Below are 15759 nucleotides of genomic sequence, written 5' to 3'. Positions count from 1 at the left end.
GGGTTGTGTAGTAGAAGCAAAGAGAGGACATGGAGAGCGGAGGCAAATGTGAGATATTTAACAAACAAACAAAAAGAAAATAGACAAAGAAACACAGAGTACAAAAGAAAAACATACACAACCTGAACCGACATAAAACCTACAAGAACCAGTAAAGAGAATGGAAACACACAGACCATAAATACACACGGACAAGGACAGGAAACAGGAAACATCTGGGATTAGGGGGCGGAGATACAAATGAACAGGTGAGCAACGAGGAGGAGGAGACACAGGATACACACAGGGACCGTGCAGAGGGTGAATAAACACAGAAACATGAGCACAGAAGGGAGACGAAATTTCTCATCGAAATTTAGATTTTCATTGGCTGTTAATAAAGCCTGTGTAAGTCACTGAGAACCACTAAAACTTTATAAATTAGACCTATACATTTGGACTTTTTGTGTAGCATGCTGCTGTTTGCACTTGCACCCTTTATATCTTACAGTTGGGCTGTATGATACATGAAAATAAAAACACTGCAATATTTTTCTGTTCTGTGATTTATATTGAGATAAACACAATGATCTTCACTATATTTCCACAAAAGTCAATGATCCAATTTGATGATAAAAATGCCATCTGTGTTTTGAAGATTGGAGGGAAATAACTAATAATATTTGCCTGAGTTTTAACAGAGAAAAATGTTTTTTTTTTTTGTATTAGGTAAGCTGTAAAATACTGTGTATAATTTATATTTAGATCCTGCGATGTGACTATTGTGCATGCATACAAAAAAAAAAGTTTGTACAGCCCTATCTTCACCTGTCTGATGTAATCCAATACTGCTGCTGATAGGCCACTGCACACGCTCAAAATGCCATACTGATAGGGATTACAAGTTATTAGGAAGCTCAATCTGATGATAAAAGTCCCACGATTCCGTTACATGACAGCAAAGTTCAGATTGTGGCCGCAGGAAGAATACGGTGTGGACTGCTGATCTGAGTCACAGTGACTGCACTCCTTCTGCTGAGCAAGAGGTAAATGTTCATGAAAGCAGTGCAGAAGAAAAAAATCAATACTGCACTTCACATAAACTCTTCATAATCGGCAGCCGTTTTTCAGTTTTTTCCCCCGCTTTTATTATCTTGGCACTGAATGTAATTCTCTAACACAGTGGCAGACACATTGCATTTGCCATAACAATCAAAGCAACCTCTGGGTGGTTATCCCTGGGAGGGCTCCTATGAAAGATGTGCAAAGTACGTTATTGATTTTTGTTGACGCCGTGCGTTCCTCCAGCACCTGCTTTATAAACTGCTTTTCCTCGCTGTTCCTGTTTCTGCCTAAAGGCAGGAGTGGGGTCAGAGTGTGTAGCCGTACGTTTCAGCAGCAAGAGTTTATTTTTACCAAACCATTTGTGGAGTGAATGTGTGGCTGAATGTGTAAACTGAATGCTGTAATTGGTGGGAGCTTCACTAAAGGAAGAAGCAAATGTGACAGTTCTGAGAGAAAGCAAGTGCACAGAACAACATGAAGGAAGCTGTGCCTAGAATTTACTCGATTCAAACCCTGCACACTATTTTCACAAGCATAAATCTGAATATATTACACCAACAGAAACGTTGAAAAATACTGTATGTGCTTTATGAATGTGGAAATGCTTAAACACTTAAATGAAGTGCATTCAGTATAACAATTTCAGAGTGAAAATTATGTTTACAGTAAATGTCTTCACTCCCACAGTGTATTTAATGAGTTCAAAGTAAAATTTCTGTTAGTTATATAATGTGGATTTAAACATTACACACAAGGTAGTAACAAGTGGTGATCACATGACAAATATTGCTAAATAATGTATCATAATAATACAACAATATAATAATTTAATTTTACTTTTCGCCTTTTACCTTTTTATTTCATTTATCTCGTTCTTTTATTTTTTTATATACTTTCTTAACTTATCATAATTATTTATTTATTTATTTATTTTACCTTTATTATAATTTTGGTGTTATTTTAGTCCTTTTTCTTTCATTTTGTTTATATTTTATTATTCTAATTATTTATCTCTTTGTTTTATTGCTTTACATTTTAGCCTGTCCGCATATCGTTGCTGTCCTATTAAAAACACTTATCTCCATTTTTGTCGATTTTTAGTTTACTGCATAATTTGAACAGACAAACTGTCCCTTACACTGTGCCAAAAATGCTTAATGAACGGACCAATAGAAACTTTTTAAAATGACCTGAAATAAACTATTTTTTCCATTGACTTCCATTGAAAGTTTACAAGGATTTTTCTCTCTCCTGTAAAGTTGCTGTTTTAGAGATAAGTGTTTTTCATTGGACAGCGACGATATTCTTTTATTCTGAATTATTATTTTTTTTTCTTAAATCTTATATTGTTTGTTAGTTTTTATATTTAAACTTATTTTTCAGTCCCTTTAATTTTGTAAAGGCTTGGATGCATTGAAAATGAGGGGTAGTGTACCTCTTAGTGAGAGTTTGATGACAGCTAGACATGTGTCAGGATGCAGCCGGGAGACACGGAAGCGCAAGTCATTTCAATAAACAAACAAAAAAATAAATAAACACAAAAACAGATAAACAAACAAACAGGACTAACTATCAAATCAAGAAATAAACCGAGATTGAGCACAGGAAACAAGCAACCAGACAGACATGGAACACACACAAAAACTAAAAAGGGGGCACTGAAACAAGGGGGCTATATACACACGGAAGTAACATGAAACAGAAAACCCCTGGGGACAGGTAACAAAGGGCGGAACTACAAATGACACACATGGGAGCACAGAAGACAAGAGCGAGACAAAGAGAACACAGAGAGGGCCATTTGCTAAGGAGCACATGGGGGAAGAGCACATACCTCTGCATAACACTCATAACACACAATATATTTAGCCCAGCTAACAGACTTTGAGAGAGGGCACAATATTAAACTAAGAAAAAGGTCACTTTATCTAACAGGAAAAAACGTTGCTCATGTCAGGGCTTCCTAAATGGTATTTTTTTGGCAGGATAATGCTCACCCCCAAACAACAAGGATTTCCCAGGAATTTATCAGCAAAACTGCAACACTTCTTTAGCCTAAAAGATGGCAGATTAATCACCAGGTGAGCATTCATAAAACCATCTGTGCCAGTTATGACATCCATCGAGTGTGCAGGATCTACAGGCTCAGCTAAAAATGTGCTACAGGAGACCATACACAAGCTGTATGCCTCTATGAGAAAACCATATCTCATCTTGTGTCCAGGTAAAACTTTTCCTTTTACTGTAATATTTTAATTACTTACATAAATTATCATTACATTCACATCAGCACCAAAAAAGCCACACACTTTATTTGTTTGGACCGCCTTAAGCATTTAATTGCAGCACGCATTCACTGTGGCATTGTTTCTGCAATGTCACAAGATTTATTTTAATCCAGTGTTGCATTAATTTTCATAGTAGAGTCTGACCACTGCACAAAGCCTTCTCCAGCACATCCCAAAGATTCTCAATTAGGGTTCAGGTCTGGACTCTGTGGTGGAGAATCCATGTGTGAAAATGATGATCTCATGCTCCCTGAATCACTCTTTCACAATTCCAGCCCCATGAATCCTGACATTGTTTTCTTGGAATATTCCCGTGATCATCAAGGAAGAAAAATCCATTGATGGAATAAACTGATCTATATTTAGTATATTCAGGTAGTCAGCTGACCTCATTCTTTCAGCACATACTGTTGCTGAACCTAAACCTGACCAACTGCAGCATCAAACCCACATCATTTACTTACTTAAATCCAGCTGAAGACTTCTTTTTCTCTCTCTCTCTCTTGATACTAAAATACTAATACTAAAAGTATTAATTTAATTTGCCAAACTGCACTTTTCTGCAACTCTTAATGGTAAGCCGATGATCTGATGTAATGAGTGAACATGGCGAAGTGATATCAGCACAACACTGCACATGCGTAGTGAAATGGAGTCTGCCACATTTCAGTGGTGCTACATTTTCAAAGGTTAGGCGAGGCTCTTATCTTACTTCTTCCACTCTAAACTCCACTCTTTCCCTCCACTCACTCTGTCTTCTTGTCTCGGAACGATCTAGCCCATCGACCTGCAGTCCTTGGCCGTCTGATGCTATCAGAGCAGCACTGCCATGGCAAAAATCCAATTTACCCACAGATCTGGTGGAGGACCAGCTGTTTTCTACTCTACCATCCCCACAGCTCCATCCTTACACTGAAATCACTGCACCTGTGAATTACTCTCCCTTTTTCTTCTGTACTTAAAACCCCATCGCAATTCTCATTTCTCACTGTGTGCACAGAAACAACACAAACAATACTGTCAATCTATATAAGACAGATGTGTACTTCATTTTCAGATAAGCAACAAATGAAACAAAATTCCTTCAAATATTTCTGAAAGAATAATTGGTACGAAAGACTTATTGGTTAAGATAATGCATGGGGGAACAAAGTCATTAGGAGTAACTGCTGTGATATCCTCCATTATGGAAACACAATTGCTCACAGGGGTGGTGAATGGAAGCATTAAAGAATAATTAAAGAATTTAATTACACCAAATGATAATGTTAATAAACATTGTAAATTAAAACATACAGTATTTTTAAGTCTTTTTGTACCACACAAGATCTATGCATGGCACCATTGAGTCAAAATAGTCCAATACATATATGTGTGTGTATTTTTTCTTTTGGTACACTTGTTACCATGAAGAAATACAGTATGACTATATGGTTTGTCCCCCTTTCAGCAAAGATAAACACTAGTCTGTTCAATTTAATACAAATCTGCTCCAAAATTGTAGGCTAGTCTCTTGCACATCACTTTAAAGCAGCTTATAGGAAATGGAATGGAATGAAAAGGCTAGCAAGCGTCATACTGTCTGATTCAACACACGAGTTTCACAAAGAATATGTTATTTTACCTTTAAATAGATGATTTAGAGTACCAATAGATAAGACTGAACAGGTTCAGGAACTGTTTTATTCAACAGTCAGTTATGTTGCTGAATCAAGGTACAAGTTATTGAATAGTAAACATGAATGTGGGTTTAAAATTATAAGAGAAATATGAATTGGGTTGTTTAATTTTGTATAAAGCTGTAGTGTGTACTTGTGATACTGTACTTGTAATAAAGCCATGGTGGGATACAATACACATTTTAGAGAACTGTGACAAAATTTTTTTATTGTATTATTGTAAGGTATCATCAACATTCCCAATCCATCTATTCAGAATGAAAACCATAATTCCTCATGAAGACAAATCAGAGCTGAATTATCTGTGGTTGACTGTGTTTGCTGTTCTGCCACCTGCAGCTATCAATTTAGGTTCATTTGGACTTGTAAACTTCCTGTGGCGCGAGCCGCCAAGCCATGCCATGACTTTGGAGTGTCCTGAGCGCTGGTGTGGGCACAGGGCCGGGAGCATATGGGCAGTCGGAGCATGTGTGTGCGGTCGGGGTGGCTCTGTGGGGTTTGTCCCGCGTCTTCTAGTCCTCATTACCCGCCCCTGCAGACCGGCGCCTCCCTTGCCCACTCATTTACATACCAGCATGACTTTTAACTAGAGTCCAATCTGCCAACCTGAGAGAGCCCTGTTCATCAGCAAGGGAGCATATGCTGCCCACAACCTCACACCAGCACCCGGCTGGACCGTGTGTGTGTGTGTGTGCGCATAAATGTGTGTGCATGCACATATGTTCAGAAACAGAATTTTGTACATTTCTATATGAACAAATACAGAGCTGTTTCTTTTGAATATAATAATCAGGATAATCTAAAAAAGAAAAAATGGGTTTATTTTATATAGAGTTTATTACAGGTAAACGCGCTCACTGATTACTGACTTTATGGGCTTTGCAACTACAACAGGTCTCTCTGAGTTGCATATGCATGCTGCACATGTAACACTTGTGTAAGTAACTATAGGTTTAAATCGGATCTCCGGTTGATTCTGCGTTTTACCGAGACTTTAAATACACAGTATTGGATACATTTGAAAACCTTTAAATTAAATGAACTGAATGGCTTATTAATGTTTGTTTAAAAAAAGATGAAAGATGAAAAGATGAAATTTGTTTTTGTAGAACTTCTGGAAGTCCACTACTGCTTCTCAAGAAACTTTCTTCAAGAAAGGCTGAACCACTGCATGCTTAAAAGATGCTGGGACTGTACCAGAAACTGAGCACATTTATAATTGACAACGTATCATGATCTCTTGTCTCAAGGGTGTCTTTAAATATCCAAGATGGAAGAACATCAACAGAAGATGTGCAGCATGTTCAAATGAGGGGATTTCAAATACGGCAATATATGGTTGAAAAGTAAAGTGTTCAGCAACTGAAGGTCTAGAACTACATCTGAGTTCTTTAACCTTGACTGTGAGGAAAAGTAGAAAGTCAACTAGTTCTTTTTAAATGGCTCAGGGGCTTTGGAGGGGTTAACTTAGTACAGAACTGACTCTATGAAACAGAAATCATATTTGAAAAATAATAAATAATAATTGGCTGATGCAGATCTTGTTTAATCTCAAATCACACCCCTAACACCCCTATCTTTCTTCCACTTGCAGTCAGCATTCTTGCAGTTCTGGCTAAGAGCCTTAATTGAATCCTTCGGCCAAGGTCGAGTTTAAATGTTGTATGTCTGGCTTTGAGAGGGACAACCGTCTCACTGTTGATCTGGAAGAATGGAAAAAAGTCACTAACATGCTGAAAAACTAAGATGCAGTCCTGAAATGATGTTGTATTGACAGTTAAAAAACAAGTAAATATAGAAAAATCAATAGTTAAAGACGGGTGCAGTGAAGATCTGATAGGGTTGAGTTTTTCATAAAAAAAAATTATAATAATAATAAGATATGATCCTTTGACTTTGAATCCATGAAACAAAAAAAATCACTGTAGAAAATATACTGTTTATTAAAATGTGTGAAATTTATGAAAAAAATATATATATAATAAAATAAAATAGTAAAATATAATTAATTAAGTTATTAGTCTGTTATTAATTTTAAAATACAATTACAAATATACAAAAAATATGTGGATATTGTTTATTACTAGAAATAAATAGGCAAGAAAATAAATGTATAGATAAATCTGTCATCCCTGCTGCCCGGAAAAAAATAGAAGAAGGAAAGTCAGAAAGCTACAGCTAGCAGGATTCTGAGAATAGCCTCAGACCATCAGCACTCAGACAAGTTACTCCTGGAAATCAAAAGTCCAGCGCTGGAAACATTTAAAATGAAGGACTTATTTTTTAGCCAGAGCCATTTTCAAAGCCAAGGTCAACAACATGCACTCAGGACTGCAGATTGCGGTAGTCTACATTCCCCCTCTTCTGGATGGCTGGATGTATGGGTGCTCTGTGCCTCACAGTGCAATCAAGTTAAGAAGTGGATAGATCCAGGTAAACTGAAAAAAGGATTTTCCACTGTCTCTACTGTTTTTAACTAAATTATCAAAAACAGCTAATCTGGTTACTTTTCATTTTCAGGATATTAATATAGAGCTGCACATCCTGTGGACAGCTTGTGCTAATCAGAGAATGTGAAATGAAAATGATGTGGAAAAAAAGGAATAAAAGCTTATAGCTTATAGCTGTCACTCTCTATACTTTCTGCAAAGTCAACTGCATTGTGTCTGATTTATTCCTAAAAGTTTCGATAGGAGAGGATTTGCGTCCACTGGACACAAAAATGCATAGAAATAACCTTTAAAAACTCACAAATGTAGCACAGTGTACAGAAAACATGCTATAATGTCAAAATCAAACAATACATTTTGATATACCTTATGGTTCCTATTAAAAGTTTGGATCCGGGTGAGTGTGCATGAAGCTTTGCTATGTTGGAACATAGCTTTGAGGAGGATTTGATTGCATTCTGCAATATAAGACCATCAGTCAAGTCACCCTAAATAATTCCAAAGGTATTGGAATGGAGCTTCATTACCTTTGAGAAAAGTATTTCCACTGCTCCACAGTCCAATGCTAACCCACAGAGCAACTCAAACCACTCAATCCAACAGATTGTCTGACAAGCATAGAGTGATCCCACAGCCACGACTGCACACATTTAGTGATAGTGCCAGCACCATTGGCAGACTGCTGCATGACTACTGAACTACATACACACAGACCATTACAACAACTGCCCTCAACACCACGTCATAGTCACCAAAGACACTGCATTGGTGTCATGACAAGTCCTGCTTTGTCTAGGTGAAGACTCAATGTGTCACACAACCGGAAGGCCTGTTGTCATGTTGTGTGGTCTTCACTGTAGAGAGGTCAAGCAACCAATAACCTTAACTTTTCTGAATGCAGTTTCTGGTGTGCTATTCCAAAAGGACTTTGTTCGTCCACATACTGCTACAATCTCAGAAACTTGCCTTAAAGACACTGACGCTATGTCATGACTGACATGTTAATTACACATGTATTACACACTACTGTATCTGTATGTGTGGCACAATATAGATCGTATCAATATACATTTTATCTTTGTTTCAAATAGCAATGCAAACACACACACACAGACAAACATACATATATGCCAGACATCAGATTATCACAAAGTAAAGACCAGATCCTGCACTGAGGATAAACGGAGGTTTCCACGATAAACCCAAGGCTTCCACCAAAACGGATGTTTTTCTTCGACTGGATTTCTCTGTATAAACTTTCACAGCAAAACCCCAATGTTTTTTTTTTTTCTTTTTACACGATGTGTAAAGTTGGCTGATTTTCTTGTAAGCATGCTGGAAATGACGAGTGCTGGAGTTGTTGTGTAACAGCATGGCACAGAAGATTAAGGAGAAATCAGAGATTAGACCCAATCCTACGATCCCTTATTCTGATCAGCTCTGCCTGGCAAAAAAGTTAGCAGCAGTAAGAACAGCATGAGTGGATACAAGAGCAACAGCCCAACCGCACTGAACACCATCACTCTGCATGAACTTCTACTTTCACAGCTTACAACTGAGCACTGTACAACACATACATGCATATTTAACATTTTATACTATTTAATACTTTTACAGTGCTAAAAAGGTTCTAAGGGCCCTACCTTACACCCTGCACAAAGTGCATTGGGATGCTCATTTCTATCCTACATTCCACAGTGAAAAACATTGTATTTTCATGCCTTGTGCCTGCATCGGTAAAATTACATTGGTGCTTGTGAATATATCTACGCCGATGGCTGTGGCCATATCATAATTGTGTGTTCAGGTATATTTCTGACTCACTAAAAAACAACCTAGACCAACGTTCATTGCTATCTTGGCAGTGAATTGTCAACAGAATCCCCCCACTCATTTGTTTTGCACACTTGTGCCTTTTCCCATAAATAACCTGCTTGTGCACCTTCACAGCATGAATGAGCAGGTTAATTGCCTCAGCTGAGAACTGATGGACACATCCAGGTAGCTGCACCCCTGAAATAGCAATCCGCCAAAGTTATAGGAAATGGCAAGTGACACACTCACTGTTTTTTTGCATGTTACACCCAGAAAAAACACCACCGATTAATTAAAAGAATTAGTACATGGCTTTGTGTGTTTCGAGCCACGCAAGGTGTACTTTTTTTGTGCACGGTTGGTGGCGGTTTGCTAAAATAGCTAATTCTTTAAAACAGAGAATTAATTTCACATACTAACCAATTATTTATTTTAAAAAGTATATGAATTCGTTTTAATAAAAAAAAAAAACTGTGTCTTGTCACAAAAAACAGTTTTCCCACTGCCCTATAAAAATTTTGTTTAATGTACCTCTTGGTGAGAAATGGTGTCTTGCTATACATGCATTGAAATTATAATCTCTTACACATATCATTACATTCACACAATTTATTTATTTATTTTTCATTGTTGGTGAGTCATATTTGATCAATCAGTGCACTATGTACTAAATTTACAATATTATTATTATTAGTAGTATTCTTTTAAATATAGTATTGTTATTATCAAAATACATATTTCCATATGTGTAAAAATATGATAGTTTAACTTTTGCTCATAAAAGCCCAGTAGGTGTTACAGAAGCAATATTAGATCAGTATGACACAAAAACAGCAACAGACAAAAACATACACCTCTAGTGATTCCTGTCAACCTCTAAGAGTGAAGAGCAGTTGAGTGTAAAGATTCACTCAAAGCTTCAGAGAACATGTATCTTTCTCTCTGCTGAACATCTCACTGTCCTGATCCTCCAATCAGGACTAATCTGTCCTTTGTCACCATCGTCACACACACCTCTCCTTCAGCTCACAGCACTGAGACCATGTGTGTGTACTCGCGCATGTGAGTCCCGCTGTAACACACACCCACCTGCTGAAGTGGCCTGACTGAGTGATAATTGATGAAAGAGTGAGACACAGAAGTAGTAGAGGAGGTGTGACAGAGTGAAAGAGAGTGTGAGAGAGAGAGAGATAGAGAGAAAGAACAAGAAAGAAATTAAAATGATAGATGATAGATAGTAACTGAATAAGATACATGGACTGAGTTACATTTTACTAAAAAACATGCCTTATTACTGCCAAACCTGTAGAATCAAGAAATCACTGAAGCCTCTAAACGGCTTTAAAGAAATAAATGAAGGTTTTGGAATAGGGTTCAGCCCCCAACGACCAACCCAAACCTGACAAATAAAGCAGGTATTGACAATGTAGGGATGGATGGTTTTGGAGTAGCTTAGTCAAGGTCTGATAGAGATGTTGCAGCATGATCTTAAACATGACGTTCATACTCTAATTACTGATTTAAAACAATACTGCAAAGAAGAGTGGAACAAAATTCCTCCACAGAGATGTGAAAAATTATCTATTACCTATAATTATCTATAATTAAAGGTCTTCTGATCAAAGACATTTTACTGCATGATAAAACATTGAAAAAAGCTATCTATGATGTAACTGTAAGGTAATTTATCGAAATGACCAAAGCACATTTTCTTATTGTGTATTTCCAGCTAAAACACAGGCCAGTCACTTCAATTAGACGGATCCTATATTAATATCAGTGTTATATGGTCAGTTGAAAGGACCTTCACTGGCCTTTGATGTGAAAGACTAAAAGACTGGGGATCCAGGTTGACTTTGATATTCCACACTAGTGTGTGTACACGCACTCTCTCCCTCTCCCACTCACTCACTCACACACTCACACACTCACACACAGCCTCAAGAGGACAGAGAAGAAACAGGGTGAAGTCTGTTCATCACATTAAAACTGAACTTTTTTAGATCAGAAGCTGCAAGTGGAGAGTGTGAGATTGGAAGTACACAGTAGGTGTTTCTAATAAGGTCAAAATGTGTTTTTAAGTAACACATAAAAAAATGAAAATTCAGACAGAATGAAAGGAAAGGGGAAATGGTTGACTTTATTCTCCTCTGTGATTTTTTTTTATTTCTCTGTCATTACAGCATGTACGTGAAGACGAAGCAGATTTTGACATGCTCTGTCTGGAGGAGCTTTTGGCTTGTGGCTTTTGACGTTTTTGCTTTTGATTTGATCTGAAAGAGGCAGCTGCCCACATGATGCGTGAGTAAGAGCGGAGTCACATGAGGCTGCAGAGTCAGGGTGGTTTCGGGGGAAAAAAGCAACAGAACTTTTTTTCCTTTTTTTCCCCCCATCACTCACCTAACACACTCCACTGATCCCCCATCCTTTATTCTTTATCTAAATTACAGAGAGGCATATTTATATCCAACCTCAAGAGCCGGTGTTAATGGAAGTCATGCCTCAGCTGAGCACCATAAAGATGTCTCGGGGACTTAGAGATAACTTTATCGCTTTTAGAAAATTGTTAATGGTCTTAAATTGGCTTTTTGTGTGAAGAGCAGTATTAATCAAGCGGCTGCAATCAGAAATCTCGCCGGCCTTAAAAAAGCCCGGGATGGGATCAGAGAGGATCTATCATTGCTGTGATGAAATCCCAGAGAAAGCTCGAGCTGAACTAATCATCTTAATAGATCCAACAGCTTTTACTAATTCAGGCAAGTGTCTTAAAGGAGCTGTCAACTCAACTGCAAGTATTAAAATTATTATCTTAATAATGCTACATTTGATCATTTGGAATGTGACCATTATTAACCAAAGTCATTTTTTGAAAAAAAAAATAAATAAATAATAATAATAATAGATTTTTAAAGGTTTAAAGTGAAAAGCTGTCAGATCTGAGTGGTTCAGCAGATTAAGTGCATTTTCACTCACACACACAATAATGACTCTGGGCTCATTAAGTGGAGATTATTGCTCATTATTGCTGTTTGTTTTTCAATTATTACTATTTTTTTTAATCGTTGATAAATTTCACAATTCTGTTTGTCACTTTTCTTCATCATTTTATCCATTTGCAGTTTTTTATTATGTTTATTCGATACAAACAAAGCATTTTTTTTAATGCGTGGCTTTTAACTGGGCAGGAGCTTCTCAAAAAAGGCAACCGTTATCTATGACTTTTAATCTATGAACAAGATGTTTGTCCTTGCAAGGCAGCATGAGACGTATTTATGTATTAGGTTATTTGGTATTAGGTATCATTACACTGATGGAAAGGGAAGTAACACGATAAGTGGGAGTGGCATGTTAAAAAATGTAACAATCACACCACCCCACATGCGACCCCAGCCTCTGATTAAAGCAAACTCTAGAGCATCAGTACTTTAGACTGCTCTCAGTGTCAGAAGCAGCTTTCATCTTGCACCAAGTGTACCAAACCCAAATCAGCTATGCTAGTGTGAACACACCTAAGATGCAGACACAAATGCCAGACTATCAAGAGTTTCAATGCCAGGTCATGCTGCTTCGCCATCAGCAGCCAGAGCCCGAGAGAGCACAATTGTCTGTGCTTTATCTGGGTGGGTAGATGGTGTCTCCCCCCTCATCACCCATCATTTTGTGATGCTGGGCAACAATGTCATCTGTTGACTGAGCTCTTGCCCCCACAGAGAGTTGGTTGCCTAGATATGATTCTGCATTGGGAGCAGTTCAACAAGAGGCAGTCATTGACTTCACATGTATCAGAGGAGGCATGTGCTTGTCCCCAGCCTCCTAGTGTTGAAGCATTGCAAGTAATAGGGAGCGTTCTAGTAAATGTGTGTGTGTTAATGGCTCAGCTACATTGGGAAGAATTTAAAATTTTTTTTTTTTTTTTTTTTTAATAGTTAAAGGCTGGAAAAATATGTTATTTTTCGATGTTGAATCTGTCTGAGATATTGGAATGCAGAAGTAAAGTTACATTCAACTTGAAGTTATTTTGGTAAACAGTGTTTTAGTGCTATAAATTCAGGAAATTATGCAAAGAAAAAATATGCAACAAGTACAGCAAAGCATGTCCCCACTCCTAGGCAACTATGACAGACCATTCATTCAAGTTATGTCAGTATGTGTTGGTAAATTTAGACTAACCAACACATTCTGTCAAGAGAACTGCAGTTTATTTACCGCAAAATGTTCCCTCAGCTCAGACAACCAGTCACAGCAGAGGAGCAGCTCTGTCAAAAACTGCTCTCCAAAGCCCAGCTTCACACATGCAGAACTGCAGCACTGAGCTTTCCTACAGTAAACACTGTAGACACTCATTTTGTAATTAAATGTAATTTGGTAATTATACCCAAATAGCTTGTTCTGGTGCACTGTTTTACTTTATTTGGCATCAAATAAATTCTCTATTTGCTATGGTCACCTGATCTGGATTGTTTGCACATTTGCAACAAATGAAAATGAAAGCAAAATATGTACAAACACAAGTATGATATGAATGAACTGGTAGTATGTATGTTTGTGGCACTTGCACAACTAAATTAGGCACAGCGGTGTTGTTGGGGTTGTCTAATGCACACATGTTGCAAAACCAAATCATACTGCAATTGCAACATTACTAAAAAAAAACAGTCCGCCGGTTCGAATCCAGTTCATGTAGCTTGCCATCAGCTGCCGGAGCTCTGAGAGAGCACAATTGAGCCTTGCTCTCTCCGGGTGGGTAGATGGTTCTCTCCCCTCATTAATCCAAAGAGTGATGTCTGCTGCACAAGGCATTTATGATCTGATGTATCAGAACCGAGTCGCTGCGCTTTCCTCCGAGTGCACTGTGATGCTACTGAGTAATGCTACATCAGCAACGGTTTGAAAAGAGGCAGAGTCTGAATTCACATGTACCAGAGGAGGCATGTGCTGGTCTTCACCCTCCTGGTTTTTCGGGCATTGCTATTGATAGGGGGAGCCCTAATGAGTGGGTTGGGTAATTGGCTGTGTAAATTGGGGGGAAAAAACAATATATAGTAATTTCCTATCAGAAATCAACATATATGAGAATGTGTGCACTATACACACCCACCCACACATCACTCACACTTACAAGTGATTTGATTTCAGAGTTGTAAAAGTAGCTGGAAGCTACAGGGAGGTCAGTCAGACTGTATTATAAGATTTAAAACATTAACATCAACAGTTACTTAATAATCTTCACCATCAATGGCCACCACTGCAAAATATATGTAGCATAAAAAACGTTAAATATACTATAAAATCGCTATTAAAAATATATATATTTAACACAGTCCAGAACATCGTATTATAGTTGTTTACCAAAAAACAGGACATGCCTAGTAAATATCATAATTGTTCACTTGGCATTGTCTTTGCGTTTCAGAGGTTGATTAGACACGTTTCTTCTTGGCTGCACTGTTGCATTCATTCTTCAACCGTTTGTTCATTAGAGAAAGGCTATGCTGTGATAAATGCTGCAGGCTATATGAATGGACTGGCATGCACAAGTGAGGTTTTCATTTTTTCCCTCATTTAATTTTGCAGTCGATGTCATTTGCGATCTCATTTGGTTTAATCTGGCAGATGAATCAGTCACTTAGGAGTCCGGTTCCATTTCACGTAGTTAGCGACTTGGTGGAGGAGGCAAACGATACCAGAATTAGACTCTAATCTCCTAACCCAGTGTTTTCCGATTCCAGTCAGAAAGTTCCCCAGCAGTGCATATTTCCATACTTTCTCTGCTCTGAAAACACATTTTAAACTCTGTCAGGGCTTGTTCCTCGCTAGATGAGTCGAGTCAGGTGTTTTCAGCGCAGGAAATCAGTGAAATGAGCAACACAGGAGGAAAACCTAGAGCTATAACCCACAGCAAAACCTGAGAGACTTCCTCAGAGTCCTGATCCTACCTTTAGTAAATTGCTGAATTCAATAAACCTCAGAAACTCCTTCTGCTTTTACATCTCACAAAAACACAGTTGGGGTAAGAGCTTAGAATATCATGTGGTACTCATTACTGTTATTGTAGGTCACAACTATGAGGTGGCATTGGTCTCCCAGAAGAATTGTGGAAGGAATGCTATTCTAGAGCTGATGCCAAGCACAGAAAACTCCACTGTAGTAAGAAAAAAAAAAACGTGTGTAGAACAATAGAAGAGTCCTAATAAACAAAAAAATAATACAAAAGCTGGGATTATACAGCAAACAATTACTGTACACTGTGTAATTTGTAGTGTATGAGTGTTAACCCTGTACACAGTGTTGCCAGATTAACTGTTTTCCTGTTGGAAGTCACAGACCATGTTTTATAATTATATAATTGCATAATTAATACTTTATTCTTTTTTTTAGTGTACTGGAAGTTTTTTTTTTATTTTTTAGATGTGAAGACGTGAAAAGCATGTATGGACAGCAGTTAGTAGGAACACTGCACAAGCCTGTAGGATATGCATGTGG

General features: G+C 37.7%; 2 protein-coding genes across 3 annotated transcripts in view; both read right to left on the bottom strand.

Annotated features, from left to right (window-relative positions):
• Nucleotides 1-14194, bottom strand: part of si:dkey-118j18.2 (uncharacterized) — a 129227-nt gene extending 115033 nt beyond the window's left edge. The window contains exon 1 of the mRNA XM_049485533.1: nt 14191-14194. The gene's annotated coding sequence lies outside the window, so the exon portion shown is untranslated. The remainder of the gene's footprint in view (nt 1-14190) is intronic.
• neto1l (neuropilin (NRP) and tolloid (TLL)-like 1, like) overlaps nt 1-15759 on the bottom strand; it is a 125722-nt gene that overhangs the window by 75935 nt on the left and 34028 nt on the right. The window lies entirely within an intron of this gene.

The sequence above is a fragment of the Astyanax mexicanus genome, chromosome 1 (assembly GCF_023375975.1).
Source record: "Astyanax mexicanus isolate ESR-SI-001 chromosome 1, AstMex3_surface, whole genome shotgun sequence".
Lineage (NCBI taxonomy): Eukaryota > Metazoa > Chordata > Actinopteri > Characiformes > Acestrorhamphidae > Astyanax > Astyanax mexicanus.
Note: the sequence above shows the minus strand (reverse complement) of the source record. Positions and strands in the feature narration are given on the sequence as shown.